Raw genomic sequence first — 16341 nt, forward strand, 5'->3', positions numbered from 1 at the left:
AACATGACTGCTCAATCGTTTTCCACCCACAGGCCACTACCACATGTGCATCAAAAACAGCTATTTCACATTTCAATCCCTATACACACACACACACACAACACGGGTCTTAGTAGAGCTGGTCAGGATAATTAGTGTGCAAAACAAGCGCGGTCCTAAATCTTATTATTAAAACTTCTTGGATATGGGAGGAAATAAAGCCCCTTCAACTCGGCTTCCGAGCCTTTTTGGCTGTGATGACATTAAGGATGATTGAAGTGCATTATCTGGGCACACAATGGCTGCTGTCCATTCAGCTGTGCTCTGCAGAGCACTGAAATAGGGTGCTGGCAACACGCTCGCTGCAGAGAAACGAAGAGTTTTAAAGGCCCCCGACACCCAAAGCCCTCCAATAGCTTTGGCTGAATAGCCTGTCTGACCCATTGTCGGAGAGTTCATGTTATTGTCGATGTACCCGTCTGATATGCAGTCAAAGTTCTCACGTCTTCTGCCTCTCAGCAAAGGCTCAAAAAAGGAGGTGATTTTAAAACATCCCTTTCTTCAATTCACCGATGGTACCAGGTGAAGCGGTTAATTCGCAGAATAATCTGTAATGGCTATGGCAAGTATTCCACATAATGTCTCCCGGTTTATTGGGATCTTGCTTGGATGAATATGACGAAATGTACTCACATTGTTTAAATTAACCAAAGTGCTTGGAATAACTTCTAATTTTGTGATGAATAATCATGATGAATTAGGGATGTTAATAGTTAACCGTTTAACCGTTAACCGGCATTACGAAATTTTAACCGATTAACGCTATCGGTTAAACGGTTAAAAGAAATATTAAAAATTAATTTAAAAGCCGAAAAAAACTCAGAGGAGTGGCTTGTCACTTTAAGGAGCTGGTCCACCTTAACAGCCCACCTTAAGTGAGTCTGAGCCAGCGTTGCAAGATACAGAAGGTTGGCTTAGGTCTTGAGGAGTTGTAGCATTTATTCACCGACAAATAAACTGTACACACACTGCACAGCTTCGTTCACAGCTATAACGCCAACGACAACCCCACACTCACCGCTGCCAAACTGAACTAACTAACTGGGGACCCAGTTATCTGTTTTGCAAATACACTACAGCTGGCACAACGCTGCATATAATGCACTAATGTTGTCGGTTAATAATCGGTTAACGAGGGTCGGTTATCGGTCAGAAAAAAAAATTCTAAATGATCAACCCTATGATGAATAAAATGCCGTTGTGTACGTGCATGAAATAATCAACACATACACCACTGTCAGACTATAGCATCCACCATTTCCTCGTATGGAGGCAGCCGCTTGTTCATTCTGCGTTTCTCACTCAACAAACAAAGTGTGATCTGTTTATGAGGCCGAATGACAAAACCATTTCCTTCCACTTCCCTTGCACTTCTGTGAGAGCAGCCTTAATGAGCTTTTCAATGCAAAAAATGGAGCCCCATGCATATGTTTTTTTCCCCACTCCTAATCAGCAGAGGAAAAAAGCTGTCTTTTCATGCACTCTCTTGCTCTAATCTAATTATAATTTATTAAACTAGGCAAAAGTTCAAGGACATCAATAGCTACATTTTCTGCCACACACGCAGTTAGCTACTTAGACGGTAAAAAAGAGGATAGTACACCAAATGGGCGAAGGAGCCATTTGAGTACTGACTATCCTTTCACTTCATTATGGCATTTAGAGGCACTGATGAATGCATATTTTCTATATTTCCTCCTGATTTTAAAACAGGCGGCACTGAATGGTCACATAAATCAACTATATTCAGCCAGTAATTGAATCTCCATGGACATAAGATGATATAAAAATAGAGGGTAATCAGAGGGCACAATGTGCTGTTCTTGTATTTACGGAATACTGTGCAGACAAGAAATGGAACAGCAGGATAATGGATGGATGATTTTCCTCCTCAAACACCATCTGCAAATGAAGTGCTGTAGATGTACTTGAAAGATAAAACCTCTGCATTAGAACATGCATGCTATCTCTAAAATACATAAAATGACATGCTTAATATATAGAAAGATAAGCTAGTGTACGGATGGCTGCATGTGGCGAAAAATATAATTTCAGACTGTCGTGAATCCAAAATTCTCACCTAGTCTTACAGCATTATTGCATGTAAACCCAACATGAAATATGTTAAGTGTAAAATATGTTTTTGTTCTGTTAACTGATTATGTAGGTATACCCCAGAAATAATTATATGTCAAAAAGCAAATATGGTTTGTTTCTTACAGCTGCAGAAGTACATACACGATTCACATTAAATCTCTAGGGTTTGTCATGTATATCCTATCCATTTTTGCTTTTCAAATTTTCAGAAGTATATCTGAATATCTTCATATAGTATATCTGAGATTTGGCACTACCACTGCCCTCTACTGGTGCAATACAATTTGATTTTTTCTTTAAAAAATATCAAAGCAGGTAACTTATTAAAAATGCAGTATCTGTGATCCAGCATCAGGAGAATGCTCTCTACATACTAATCACAAAGGACACAAACAACCAATTAACGTCAATATGAAACCTCAAATGTAAATTAATAAATAGGAAAAAGGATACGAAATCAGAAGTAAATGCACGAATGGCATCTTTGCTGTCAGAAATATTTAATTAGCAAAACATGGATCACCTGACAGGAATGTGTTTGGATTATGGTATGGTTGTATGAATTATTAATAAATCGGGTATATGCTTTACCTTAAGGAAAACTCTATAAAAACGAGCTTCGTGCAAGTCTTAGTACTAAAATCATTGTTGTCTTCCAACCATTTTGCAGAATATTTGATTGACACGTATGCAGATTTTGATAATAAAATTGTCATTATTTGCTTTTATTTTTTATCATTATAATATATCAATAAAATATATATTTTTTTTAATGTATAGGTTGTATTTTCATTAAATAGTATGTTAAGCATTAACAGCATCAACCATTGCTTTAGTTGGAAGTTTCTGCTATCATGAAATAATTAGGATAATCACATCAGTCTCCCTCCCATTGTCAAGATAAATTATTTGGCACCTATTTGGATATTCAATTAATTGTTTAAATCATTTATCAAGCCAAATGTCAAACATTCGTTGGCTCCAGCTTTGCAAATATCCGAACTTCTGCATTCTAGTAAACTGAATATGTTTGGGATTTGAACGGTTGGTTGCGCAGATAAGCAATCTAAAGACATAACCCTTAACACCATGAAATCATGATTAGTATTTTGCGCTGTGTGATGTTTTATAGACCAAATGATTAATTCATTAATTGAGAAAATAATCTGCAAATTAATTGTTATAAAAAAAATATTATTTTTTTAATTGATATTGCAATTGCGAGATAATTTGTGATATGAGAGGGAATGATCATTTTGACATCATTATTCTCATATTCATTAAAAAACCTATTTAATTGATTATGGTGGGATTTTTGCGGTGATCTGAACCAAACAAAGACGTTTTATTAAGTCTGTAGAATATAATGTGTAGGCCAGGACATCTCTGCAGCATGGCAATATTTCACTTAAAATAGTATTTTGTCACACGCAATTTGAAAATTGAGCAGGCCATATCGCGATTTTGATAAAATTGATTAATTGTGCAGCCCTAGGGTAGTTGTCCGTTCTTTAATGTCATGAGACAGTGTCCATTTAGCTGATTGCTTTGTGCCTATACCTTCTACACTTGCTTTGTTAGTTCAGTTGAGTCCTCAGTAAAATATAACCCCGTGAAGGATGTTCAGCCCCAGAAGGTCCCAAAGAAAAGCTCTGCTGTGCACTACACTTTATCAGATGTGGGACGGTTAACCAGACATACATTTGCATACCCACTACTACAAAGTACCAGTGAGCCTCCAGCCTCAGGGGGCAGTAATGAACCCATTACAGCTAAGCGCACCGCAATGAGGCGAACAAGATGCCGCACTAGAAAAACCTATTTGAACAAGTGACACAAAAGTGAGATTAATGCTTTATCTGAACTGGTTAGTTTTGCAAATGTATGTCTGGTTAGCCACCCCACCTCTGCACAGCTGCTTCCCGAGGCTTTGCTATACGGGACCCTCCGGGACTGTCTCATCCACTGGCTGGGAGAACGGAGAGAAGTTAAATATTTGTTGTACACGGTTGCCACTGCAGTAAAACATCAATCTCACACACATTAGCAAGACTGCAGTATGGGGCAAGCAAGCGTCACTCAATACAATATGAGCGAGTGCCATTTGAGGTTATGGGTGAAGTGTCAGATTACAGAACAGACATGAATGACTGATTGATTGACTGGCTGTGACTGATCAATGTGTTCATACCTCACATTTATTGGTTGCCGGCAGCACCGAATATTTCCTTGTGCTTTTAGAGCAGCAGCAGTCAAGTTGCCGTACTGATGGTCTTGAAATCAAAGAGACAGATTGACAGAAGTCTGATCCAAATAAAATGGGGCATCAAGGGCGGCAATCACCTTTCAGATGAGGAAAGGTTGTTCACTGGCCCTGCCTTTGCCTCAGTAATAGAGAGCCAGAGTGCTGCCTTCATTTAAAAGTAACCTCTGTTTCACTTCAGCCAGGCAATGTACTGAAATGTGATACTGGGATTTCTATCCCTACGCTAAAATAGATTAGTATCTACTAGTGATAGTGGAAAGTAAAATAAAAGTACCATGCCATTTTTACCAAGCTATCTAGATGATTTTGTTAGAATTAAACACTTCGGATGAGGTTTTGTCTAGCGGTGGGGGAAAAAAATCTATACAGCATAGTATCATGATATTTTGCGTGGCAATTATGTATCGATACATGGATGTGCCCGGTTATCGATCTTTCATTAAATAAACTATTAACCTCTTAACAATCTGACGGCCCACCAACAGACCCAGCTGCCATTCTGTCTTTCAGAGGTTGTAGCGGGCTCAGTCTTAAAGAGTGAAGATATTGGTATCATATGAAACTAGGAAATTGATACCAACCATGTCATGCTAACTTGTTGGGAAGAACGCTAAATAACTCTCCAAAGTTACGCTAAATTTTGGCGAGGGAAAAACTGGCATGGCCATTTCCAAAGGGGTCCCTTGACCTCTGACCTCAAGATCATGACAAACTGCATAATTTGCAGTTGAAAAAAGTTAATAAATCACAATATATCTTATCGCAAAATGTTCAATATCGCAACAAGATCGTATCGTGACTTAAGTATCGTGATAATATCATATCATGGGGCCTCTGGTGATTCCCACCTCTAGTTTTGACAGCACTGCATATGGAGAAGACTCATGGGAGCTGTATTTGTTTAATGCTAACAAAATTGTAATGTGAATATAAAAACGTACAAACCATACACAGCCTACTGAGGGCTATAGCCTGCTCCAGAACAGAGAAATGCCATGCTATCCTATCTCATTGTTTGTGTTTTTTATCTGATGCTCAGTAGTCCAACAGCTCCCACACAGCCGCTGATCTCCAAACAGTCCCACCTTCCCAACCAGCCAGCTACCCACCACAAGGCACATGGTGCTCAATCATACAAGTTGTTCCCTTGTTGTTTGGCATTTGATAGAACTGTCAGATGTATCTCCTTTTAGCTATAGGCCTGGCTAAACCTTTCCAGACCCACATAAAGCACAACAGTAACATTTTTTTTAGTATAACTCAGCGTCTGATAACTGGCATTTCTGAACCCAACAATAATTATATTGGAGTTATATGTACAATAAAGCATAGCCTAACGTGTATACCTAGGATACAACAATACAAAATGCTACTACAGATCTGTGTCCCCATCCTTAAAGTGTCTGTACTAAAACACAATCACTTCAACCAGACTGTGTAGATTAAACATAAAAGAGCAATTCCAATTCATAATGGGACTCCTTACATAACGTTATTGATCTGTCTAGTCCCACAAGGCAAAAATTTTATTGCTGGTTGTGGTTTCGCCCATTAAAAAGCAACATATTTTCACTTAGTGTCTACAAAGCCATTTTTCATGCCAACAATTAGCATTCCCCGCTGTTAATTTCCAGTGGCGTTCCTGCGGCCGACAGCAGTGACATTTAGACACACAGATCTATTTGCTGATAAGCTTTTGTGCCATTGGTAGTCGCGATAATACTGATGTCAAAAATCTATTATTTAGACGTATAAATCAGTCTTTAAAAATTAAATAAAGTCCATCCCCTTTAAGGCAGACAGACACTTTTTATCAGCCCCAGCAGGGCATATAATAAACATGACTATAACTGGCAGGATACCCAGCAGGAGTAATACTAAGTGAAGGTTAGTTTCCCATAATATATAACCGTCACAAAAACTAAGGGAAAAAAACCCCGACATCTAATAAAAATCTTTTTTCTTCCCCCTGGAACTGACAACAAACAATTTATGTTATGATTACAGATTCATCGCTATGTATATCACTAATGAAAATACAAATATTCAAAGCAAACAATGGCATTTCTGTGGTTAATTCTGCTCCTTTCCGCAGCGAGGATAATCATTTGCAAAGTAGCTTTTTATCTAATACACACTGACATGTAAATAGCTAAAACTAATGAGCCCAGACACTTTCTCCATGACTATATTTATAAGTTAATGCAAAATGCAATACATTCATTTGAAGTTAGAGCAATCAGCGATTCCTGTGTCTCTAGGCACCCTACAGAGACAGGAGACTGGATTCATTATATGACATTCTCAATAATGCATTACAAATGAGCCCTTCCTGTTTCTCCTTGTTTTAATGTCTCGGTCAACCGTGGCTCGGCAGCTTGCGTTGAGTGACCTCCTCCATGATCAACTTATGATTAACCGCGACCCCCTCGTTTTGTGAAGAACACATTGTTACCACACACCAGAGACACCCACTTTCTTTCACATCTGAAGCAGTTCACACATGCGGCGGACGGAAGTAACTTCCAAGGGGAATCGCAGAGGCGCACAAATCAGTAGGAGATTTTCTCTCATTATCTCCGATAGCGAGCTGCACAGTTATTCAAGGCTGCGGCTTCATCCCTCACTTTTTCTTTTCACTCATTTTGTGACTGTGACTTTGTGTTGCGTTGGAGAACTGGACAATTAATGACATTCCCACCCCTGTCTTTAAAATTGCAGTTAAAGTTTAATTGCAATAACAATACCTCCATAAACCTCATAGAGAATCTCTGAAGCTCAGTCAATGCGGCGCTCATTTCAAAAAGCAATATCTATAAAATGCATCTATTGAGGGTCAACCTACACTTACATCTAATTATTTTGATACATCCGAGAGAGCTTTATGTGCAGGTTTTAATGCTCACAGGGTTGACTTTCGTGAACTGTTACCACTGTCATTACTGTACAACTCAAATAATCTCTGTTATTCTCATTAGCGTGTACAATATGATAACAAATACAAGGTAAGTGAGTGAACCCCGGAGCACATCTCAATAAACAAACAATTATAGAATATACTGAATATGACATTGATATGTCATCTCTTCTGGGTCTACTTAGGATAAATAATTAATTTACCACCAAATTAGCTTGTAGACAATGCAGGTAGGAGTTACTGCTTAATTCATGCATGTTGATTTTTTATATTTGCAAGTATTTGGTCATTAAGAGAAATAGAAGAAAACAAATGGAAAGAATGACCTGTGTGTTGACGTGGTGCATACATGCTTTTTCGCCATGCTAGTGGCTTGGCTCTAGGGATGGAAGTGTTGCTTGGTGTGTTTGTCCACTGCTTTGGTCCAGACTGAAATATTTGAACAGCTATTGGATGGATTGTCTTGAAAATTTCATACAGCCTATCATGGTATTCAGAGGATAGATCCTCTTGACTTTGATGATCCTGTTATTTTTCCTCTGGCACCACCAGCAAGTCAGATTTTTCACGTATCTTCTGAAATATCTCATCCACGCTTTCGTCACCTCCCGTTTGGACTACTGCAATGGAGTTCTGTCCGGGGTTCCCAGCAAAGCCCTGGACAGGCTCCAGTATGTGCAAAACTCGGCTGCCAGGGTTCTCACCCGCACCAAGCCCTGGCAGCACATCACCCCCACCCTCATCCACCTCCACTGGCTCCCGGTCAAGTCCCGCATCACCTACAAAATCCTCCTCCTCACCTACAAATCCCTCAATGCCCTGGCTCCTCAGTATTTATCTGACCTCCTCCACTATTATCCATTATTATTATTATTATTATTATTATTATTATATCTCAACATTAACTTGATTGGTTGGCACAAATATTTGTAACTTTGAAGAACCCCCTTTTCCCTCACTGCTACCATGAGGTTGAAATTTGTGGTTTTGAGTGAAATGTCTTGATAACTATTGGATAGATTAGAGCTGCATTGATAAATTGATTAGTTGTCAACTATTAAATTAATCTGCAACTATTTTGATGATCAATTAATCGGTTTGAGTAATTTTTTTAAGAGAACAAAGTATAAATTCTCTGATTCCAGCTTCTTAAATGTGAATATTTTCTGGTTTCTTTACTCCTCTATAACGGTAAACTGAATATCTTGAGTTGTGGAAAAAAGAAGACATTTCAGGACGTCATCTTGGGAAACACTGATCAACATTTTTCTCCATTTACTGACATTTTATAGACCAAACAACTAATCTATTAATCGACAAAATAATCAACAGATGAATCACTTCCACACCGACGATATATTGATTGTGCAGCCCTACTATCATGATGAGATGTTAATAAATGCTTGTGGTTGCTTTAGTTCAGGGGTCAGCAGCTTTTACTATCAAAAGAGCCATTTTAGGCAAACAAAAAACAAAAACAAAATCTGTCTGGAGCCGCAAAACATTTGTAATGAAGGTAACACAGCTTAAAGTGAGGGCCAAAGTGCAAATGTACTACAGAGTATTAGGGCCACGTTGAGGGAAAAAAAACCCTGAGATTTCCAGAATAAAGTCATAATATTACGAGAAAAAAGTCAAAACTTTATGTGAAAAAAAGTCATAATAATATGAGAAAAAAGTCATAACTTTACAAGAAAAAAAGTAGTAATATTACGAGAATAAAGTCATAACTTTATGAGAAAAAAGTCATAATATTACAAGAATAAAGTCATAACTTTTTCTTGTAAACCTATGACTTTATTCTCGAAAACTTAGGTTTATTTTTTTTCCCTCAATGTGGCCCTAATACTCCGTCGTACCGTCGTACCCTAGACCTACAACGATGATAAATACAAATAAAAATGTAAACACAAAACAGTTATTCATTTCCATTTTTAGAAATCCACAGGGAGCCACTGAAGAGGGGCTAAAGAGCCGCATGTGGCTCCGTAGCCGCAGGTTGCTGACCCTTGCTTTAGTTGGATTCCGCTATTAAAAACTGAAGAATTATAATTTTTCCATCTTTATGGTTGTAAAAGAGTTGTTTCCTAACATTCTCAGACCTTTCTTCCCTTACATGATGCTTTTTTCTCCACCCCCTCCTGCCTCTAACCCCGCTAGAGTCACGCCTTCTCTCTATTCAGCAGCATCTCTGAGCGAGCAAGGGGAGGGCAAAGGAGACCGCAATGCCACAAGCAGCACAAAGTGCGGCTTCTGGAGTTAGAACAAGGAGACTTTTGTTTGCTAACTCAGAGGGGTTCAGTGCTCTGATGTCTGCTGGATTTAGCTTCTGTCCCGGAAAATGACTATGTTTATTAATGTGAGCTACCGAACAAGCAATCCTGTTTCCACTTTCACTTCCACTCGAAATCTAACCGTGCAAATTACATCGGGGATTAAAAGTACTGCAAAGTGATAGTTTTTGTGCGTATTCCTGCACTTCCACTCTGCACTCATTTCAATCCTCTGGGTCAGAGATGAGGCACATCTCTGGTTTTGTTTGTGTGATATTGAGCTGGGTCAAATCAGATCGTCTCAAATGTATCAGATGGGTACAGATCCTAACTGAGTTAACCCGCATATCACTTATAAAACGGCTTCTTAATTGCCTAGCCTTAGCTTCTTGTTACCAAGCAACGAACCAATGTGCATACCACTGTGTTTGTATTAATGGCAGGGTGAGGAGGAATTGGGCTCCCTGTTTGTGGATATACCATGTTAAAGGACAAAGCAGTAGGAATGTGGACAGCAAATCAAGTCTAAGTGGGGTGTTTGAAATTCCTTTAATGAGAACTTGGCTCATTTAGAGGCATTATTATTGAGACTCCCAAGTTTATGTGACTTGAATCCAAAGCAGTTGGGCAGTGGTGATGGTTAGGGCGATTCATTCTCTGCAGGGTTTTTAAAAAACAAGTGAAAAGAGGAAGGGAGTGAAAGGCAAACGGTGCAAGATATCTCAGCTATTTTAGATGTTCCTTTGTCTGTAGTAAGGACAAAGCGTACATTTTTTTTTTTATCCTCTTATTGTGGCTGAGTTTCATAACGTCTTTTTTTTCCTGAAATCTTGGATATGAATCAAAGAATCACTGAGACCTGAAAACAGGCAGCCATTTATCAATATGAGCATATAGAAAGACAGATGAGATCCTCGGGGTGAAAAAATATTGACTACTCCCTCATGAAATAGCTTTAAAAGGTGCTAGTATGAAAACAATAAGCTGTCTAAATTGTTTGGAAACTAGGGAACAAATAGCTGCACAAAGCATCTGTATTGTCTTTCGTTTATAGTTTTTAAATCTCCACAACGGTTAATTAAAATTAATTTTGCATGACACAATATAGCTTATCACCGGTGGAACACGGATCCTAAAAGCCCTGACTCATGCAGTATTATAAGCACGACGTTTTTTAAAGTACACAGCTGTCCCATTATGCGTATGAAAGTGGGCAGAATGCATCCGCCCCTACAAAAGCCATCCACGCTCACAACAAATATCCATCCCATAATGTTGTCTGTGCCTCTGCTTATGTGTCAAGTTCATTTCAGTTCAGCAGAGGGCGGGATGCGCACAACAGTACCACCCACCTTTTTATGGCACTTGACAGCCCTCTGCATGACAGATAACTGAGACACAAAATGCATTTGAATAATGCAGGCGTTTGTCGGCGTGCTGCGATGCCGGAGCTTATGTGATGGTCTAAAGGCACGTAGACGGACAACTAATGCTCGAAACACCTGCCTGACTACCCCCTCAATGAAATAGGCTTTTAATGGGAGCTGCTTTTATCACATTTTAGAGGCCGTGCTATGCTCTTTGCTAAGAAAGGAACAAAGAGAAAGTGCAGATTATTCAAAATTAGGATGAACACAGAGGTCAGTGAAGCTGTCTGAGGTGACGGTTCCCTTGTTAACTAACCTATTTTTTCCTTTTTCTTTTTATCTATTCTTAACTAAAGAACAGTTGCCCCCCTCACTGTTTCATTTATTTATTTTTGGACTGAGCACCTGCCTCCTCTTAATTCTGCACACATACCTAGGCGGGTGGATGGAGGTTGGGACACTATCACTGCATGCTGAGCATCGTCACTGTCCTTTTAAAACCAAAATGTGGATTCACAGCACCTAAAATATATTTCACCAGCTCAAGGTTTATTACACATTTGCCTACTGTATAGACCACCTTCATTAAAACCATCTGACTCTAAAGGGATGAGCTGTCAAAGGCTTTGCAGAGATCACCCAAAACCCTCCCCGTGCCATTAATCTAAATTAATGCTCTGACAAATATGTCATAATATTGGGTGTGAAATATGATAAATGCTCGCTTCAGCCCATCCATAATTGAGTCTCTTTAGCACAATGGCAAAATTTCAAATTGCAGAGCTTGCGTGGCCCCTGAAAGCAACAAAGGTGACCTTATGCTTTTGCTCTAAACAACCTACTAATAACGGAGAGTGCAGCCGATGACTCTACAGAAAAAACATGATATATTGAGCTTTGTTTTCTACTGAGAATTAAATGAGCTATGACTACACTTACTGTACACAGAAGTTCGAATCAGACCAAACAAGCAGCATGCATTATCACGGCCCAAATCATTTTGTCAACAAATTACTGGTTTAATGTTGCAAGAGTCACATCCACAGTATTTTGAGTGAGTGCATGAATATTTTGTGACAATCATATCTGCTCGGAATTTATTTTTAAATGAGTTTTTGAGCAAAAATGCTTCGAGGAAAAATCTGTACATGTTGTTCAGAGGGGACATTAAAGATATGAGAATATGAATCGGGTCTGACGCCTTTCGGTGAGAGAGGAATTCTCCCAGCGTCGTGTGGATAAATATTCCTGCTCTCGCCAGCATCTGACAACATCACTGTTCTGCAAGAGGCATATTGAAAAATGGAAATGCGTGCAGTCTGTGTTTTCATCTTGTGCAAGCAACTATGAAATTTCAAGCGAAATCTAGCAGCTGCACGAGCCTTGCCTAACCGGTTCATTATATGTGTTTTCTCAGTTGTCTTCCGAGGTAAATGACATAAGGTATTGTACGGCCCCAGGTGCCAACCTCTAACTAGACTAGGAGGCGCATTCACTTCACTCACTGGCCTTCCTGGTAATGAGGTGGAAGAGAGTGTCAGCCTATGGCCAGCTGGGAGGCACAGTCCACTGGTGAGTCAGACCAAGTGTAATAGGCGAAGCCAAGACATGAAGGGAGACTGCTGCAGTCAGACTGATGTCACATGAGCTGGAGGACAAGCTAATAATAGGACATGTTTATGAAAATATCAAAATATAACATGCCATGGGGTGTCCTGGTTGCTCAGCAAGCTGGGGACATGCAGTGTACTGTGATTTTCAATCTGGCTCACAACCCTTTTTTTTGTATCTTAAACCTTCTCCTGTGACTTTTATGAACCAAACAAGCCGTACATATAACTTCTTTATCAGATAATATTCAGAACATACATAGATATGTACAGTATGCTTGTTAAGAAAGTTAATGGATGTTTAGATTGTCGTTTTTATCGAGTATGTGATATATTGGAATAATATGGCAACAGATTTTTCATGCCACTATTACCTGTTTCCATGGAGACAGAAATCCAACTCTAATATTTTAATTGGGCAGCCTCGTCTCACTCCCAGGGCGTCAAATACCGACGCTTGGGCAGTGGCCCGTTGCGTCTTGATACTGATGCACAGGGCACCCGTCCATAGAAGACGCACCAGGCTTGCAACTAACTCCAATGTAAACCCATCATTATTAGACACTCGGACATTAGTAAAGGACATAGTATGAAAGGGATAGTTCGGGTGTTTTGAAGTGAGGTTGTATGAGGTACTTATACGCCACCAGTTTGGAGAAACAGACAGGAGCACTGGAACAAAGCAATACAGTGCTGTTGGACTGGGGCAGCAGCAAAATGTACTTTAGCCACCTAAAAGAAAGGCTCACCTAAAACAATCAATATCTGTGTACGCTATATTTAGAATATTTTCCTATGGGGAGCTGAACTGAAAGTGAAAAGTATCTATACTGTTTTTGTCTATAGAGTCTGCTGGCTTTGGAGAGAGCATAGATAAGTTTCACTTTCAGTTCAGTGCCCTGTCGGAAAGGGCTGTCTGACAGCAAAACAAAGTGGTTAATATATTCTAAACACAGCGTACACTTGAACTGATATTGATTTTTTTAGGTGAGCCTTTCTTTTAGGTGGCTAAAATATGTTTTGCTGCCGGCCCTGTCCACAGCAGTATATTGCTTTTTCCATCATCTACTGTAGATAATACGCCTATTATGGATAAGTACCTCATACAACCCCACTTCAAAACACCCAAACTATTCCTTCAAGAGCGAGAAGTCTTCTAAGGACGGGGGGAAATAGTGGGGGACGGGTGTTTGTGTCCGCTGTGAAACCAAAAGTTGAGAGTGATGTTACGTCCGTAGCTTATGTTACTTTACAAGCATACTTATTTTAAGCCAAACCATGATGTTTCTTCTAGCCCTAAGTGGTTTTGTTTGCCTAAACCTAACCGCCACCATTTCACAATGTAAACCAGTTGTTACAACGTTAACCACACGCAAACCTCCAGTGTCAAGATACTACACAAAAGGCGTAGTGACGCCCCCAACGTAGTGACACCAGGGGCTTCTGCCGAAGTGGCAGAATATGGCGTGTAGGGATGTGAGACTTGATCGTAGCCTTTCTCATCAATAAATTCATACAAATAATTATGTGAAAGCAAACAGACCATAAATACAGTCATGTTGTCTTGTACTGATAAATCAGGTCGACAGCACAGTACAATGCATTACAGCATTCAGGCATCACACGTGTTTGTTTCCACAATTAAAGGCCAATTAAACAACTCCGACAACATCTACGCCGTCATGAGCCGGCACACTGTTATCCAATGAATAGCATCAGGAGTGGATGGAAAAATAAATTGCATCTGATGAAGCTTCTGTTTCACTGTGTCTGACTGGTTGACTGTGGACATTTTAGAAACAGAATATATATTTAAAGAAGAGAAATGTAGCACTTTTTGAGGTACATTTTTAACAAGAGCATTGGCGCTTGTTATTTTTCATCATTAATCTGCTTTTGGGAACAAGTTTTAAACCATGTAGCTTTATAATTTAGATCTTTGATCTGGTTTTCTCTCCCACTCCCACAGTGTTGCTGTGTAGACTTTAAAGGGCAAACTTTCCTCTGCTCTTGTCTATGAGCTGATTTTAGCAGTCTCTAACAGAGCGAGCCTTGGGATGATCAGAACTAGTACAAGCATAACAGAGACTGAAATCCAGCTCCGATGGGGGTACGTAACTCAAATGGGGACATAATGTAATGTACCAGCGCCCACGAGCCAATCTACTTTACGTTTACTGTTTAAAACCTTTCATGAAAACCTGGCGCTGGTGCCAACTGTTAAATGCAAAAACATTTCAGCAATAGCTGAGTTATAGTTTCTGGGCATACTGTAATTCATAGCTGTGGAAAAATTTTTAAATGAATTTGGCAGGCAAAACTGTCGAACTTCAGACCCTGCTGAATAAGACCTTTTGTTAAAATGTCTCAAGGTGAATATGGGGACCTTGAAGTATGAGACTACATAACATACAGTAAATCTTATTCTAAAGCAAATTGGCGCCATTTCTTACGCATAGCAGCATGAAAACAGACTGAACATGCTTTGGATTTAGTTTGGATTGGTTTGGCAAATAATGTACGACCTTTTGCAATAATTGCTGTGATTTCATTGATTGTGTTCAAAACATGGTTGTGGCTTTTTTTAGTTGAATTACAGCACAAATTAGCGCTGTGTTGTCAGTGAAGCTGGTGGTCCCCTGATGGTCCCAGTGTGAACAGGCATGCTTGTGATTTTGGCCAGAAATCAAGATAGCAGGTTGCTTTTAATTTCTCTACAGTGCTTGATGCAAACTGTTTCTACATGGCACCACATTTTCACAGTTTAAAAATGAAATGCATGTAGCACTTCTCCATAGGCATTCAATTTACATTTTTCAAATCTCATGAGAAAGTACAAACATACCGATGTAGTGACAGATTTGTGTGGGTGTTTACTCTGTCGAAGCCAACACTGATATTATCTGATGGGTGGCGTTTATTTTTTCTTGCCAGTCCAAGGTCTTGAATAATTAAATGGGATCGGCGTGCTCTTCTGTTTGTTAAAGAGAGGAGGTATTCTGACAGTCCCTGTTTGACAGGCTTTGCCCTAGCCTTGGACGTGAGGGGTGTCCTAAACAAAGCCTCGGCTTTGTGCATTAAAAGCAGGGAGACACTGTCTAGACCAGGGGTGCCCAATACGTCGATCGCGATCTACCGGTCGATCGCAAAGGTAGTGTGGGTAGATCGCATGGCATTAAAAAAAAAAAAACATTTTTTTTTTTTTTTTTTTTTTTTTAAAAATAGACGTCAGCCAACAAATTGCAACACTGTTTCACCTAAACTCATCTGGAGTGGAGGATGAGATTTTGAGCTGACATTCAGCTTAAGTCCAGGGCTCATGGACAGTTCTGGAACTTACTCACAGAGGAAAAGTACCTCAACATGAGGAAATGTGCTACCTCCTTGACTGCATTAAGACTGACTTGACTGCTCCACTTATTTATGCGAGCCAGCCTTTTCCCACATGAAGATTATTAAGTCCAAATACCGTTCCACCTTGACTGATGATCATTTGGAAGTGTGCTTGAGGCTGGCTATCAGCAGCTACTGTCCGGACTATGCATCCCTGGCTGATTCCATTCAGTGCAAGTCATCAGAGTAAGGTAATGACAAAAAATTTACAGAGTTATATTGTACAATATGGGTTCATGCAGTTATGCAAGGTACACCAACATATATTGTACATATAAAGAATACTCAATATATTTATAAATAAATATATGTTTTGCATTTTTATAGTAGGTAGATCATTTTGACTTGGTCATTTTATAAGTAGCTCGCATGCTGAAAA

The 16341-nt window shown here is 39.5% G+C and overlaps 1 protein-coding gene across 4 annotated transcripts in view; it reads right to left on the bottom strand.

The window, feature by feature from the left end:
- The window catches only part of adgrb3 (adhesion G protein-coupled receptor B3), a 136623-nt gene that overhangs the window by 92080 nt on the left and 28202 nt on the right, over positions 1-16341 (bottom strand). The window lies entirely within an intron of this gene.

Source organism: Sebastes fasciatus, chromosome 9 (assembly GCF_043250625.1).
Source record: "Sebastes fasciatus isolate fSebFas1 chromosome 9, fSebFas1.pri, whole genome shotgun sequence".
Taxonomy (NCBI): Eukaryota; Metazoa; Chordata; class Actinopteri; order Perciformes; family Sebastidae; genus Sebastes; species Sebastes fasciatus.